The 1,206-nt window shown below is 69.2% G+C and overlaps 1 pseudogene; it reads right to left on the bottom strand.

Annotated features, from left to right (window-relative positions):
• Positions 1-671: 671 nt before the first annotated feature.
• LOC122688787 lies at positions 672-790 on the bottom strand (annotated as a pseudogene).
• Between the last annotated feature and the right edge of the window lie 416 nt (positions 791-1,206).

The raw sequence follows: 1,206 nt of genomic DNA, 5'->3' as shown, positions 1-1,206 counted from the left end.
ACTGCGCGCGCTCCGCCCTCACTGTCTGTGCATTGGCTGACTCCGCCACCACTCTATCTGCATCCGCCCTGTTCTTCACTGGACCACGGGGCTTTTGAAACCGAACGTGAGGGTTGTGAGGGTTGTCTCTGCCAGACTAGGACTCTCTCCCCTCTTTCTGAGTCTCCCTTCCCTGTGCTTTGCAGCTCTTTACCTGTCCGGGGCGGGGTGTGTCTGTGTGTTTCTGTGTGTGTCTTTGTGTGTCTCTGTCTCTGTGTGTGTGTGTGTGTGTGTGTGTGTGTGTGTGTGCACACGCGCGCGAACGGTCACCTGGGAGTACTGGGCTGGGGCTCGGGCTGGGGCAGCCCCCGGGATTGCCTGAGGCATGCCAAGGGAGCCCCAGATGGAGACCCGACTGTCATCTGGTTTCCTGGAAGCCAAATCCGGAGGCAACCCAGGCCTGCGGCGGGAGTCGGGGCCCCGGCCACCCACCGGGGGAGGGGCTGGGGCTGCGGGGACCCAAGAGTTGGGCTGCTGCTGTCTTCGAGGGCCGCCGGCAGGCCGGCTGGCCGGCCGGCTGGAAGGCAGGCGACGGCTCTGAGCGCGCCGGGTGCGAGGGGCCAGGGGCAGGTGGGGCTCGGGGCGGCCAACCGCGCCGGGGGAGCCAGGGCTAAAGGACAGGGGAGGCAGGAAGCCTACAGCACCCGGTATTCCCAGGCGGTCTCCCACCCAAGTACTAACCAGGCCAGACCCTGCTTCGCTTCCCAGATCAGACAAGATCTGGCGCGTTCAGGGTGGTATGGCCCTAGACGGAGGTGGCTGCAGCCAGGCGCCTTAAGAACCTTAAGAACCCTGCGTTGCGCCTCCCTTTTGGTCTGACTTGCCTGCCGGTCAGGCCAGCCGGCCACACCTCTCCAAGGGCCGCGGGCTGCACTTGAGCCGCACGACCTGCGACCGGACTCCGGTCGGCCAGGGCCGGCAGCCCGGCGGCCGCCCGACGCCGCCCGGCCTCCGCACACCGCCAAGCCCGGCCAGAACCCGCCTGGCCCGGCCCGGGGCCCCGGAGGGCTTCCTGGACCCCGAGTGGCCGGCTGGCCGTGCATGCCTGGGCCTGGGGTTGGGGTGAGGGGCGCGGAGGTCTCGGCGCCCTCCCGCCCTGGGCCTCTCCAGGCCCGCCCCCTGTCGGCGCCCGGGCCCACCCCCACCCCCCGCCCCACTCGCCTTCCA

Source organism: Cervus elaphus, chromosome 33 (genome assembly GCF_910594005.1).
Source record: "Cervus elaphus chromosome 33, mCerEla1.1, whole genome shotgun sequence".
NCBI lineage: Eukaryota > Metazoa > Chordata > Mammalia > Artiodactyla > Cervidae > Cervus > Cervus elaphus.
The sequence above is the reverse complement of the archived record's forward strand: the minus strand, read 5'-3'. Positions and strand labels throughout refer to the sequence as shown.